Raw genomic sequence first — 228 nt, forward strand, 5'->3', positions numbered from 1 at the left:
AGAGTTTAGCGGATCGCAATCCGCATACTCCAAGAGTAATTACAACCTTAACCCAGGCTAATTAACTCTTCTGTTTACATTCAAAACTGACTTTATTTATTTCAATCTGCGGTAAAGCCGCCTAATTTTAAATGCATATATTTTCCTAAATATGCATAGTAAAATCTGACTATATGTATAACTACTGGCTATCCAGCCCCGTACCGTATTCTTGTTTGGGTGTGGTCA

The sequence above is a fragment of the Plasmopara halstedii genome (assembly GCF_900000015.1).
Source record: "Plasmopara halstedii genome assembly, contig: Scaffold_816, whole genome shotgun sequence".
Classification (NCBI taxonomy): Eukaryota; Oomycota; class Peronosporomycetes; order Peronosporales; family Peronosporaceae; genus Plasmopara; species Plasmopara halstedii.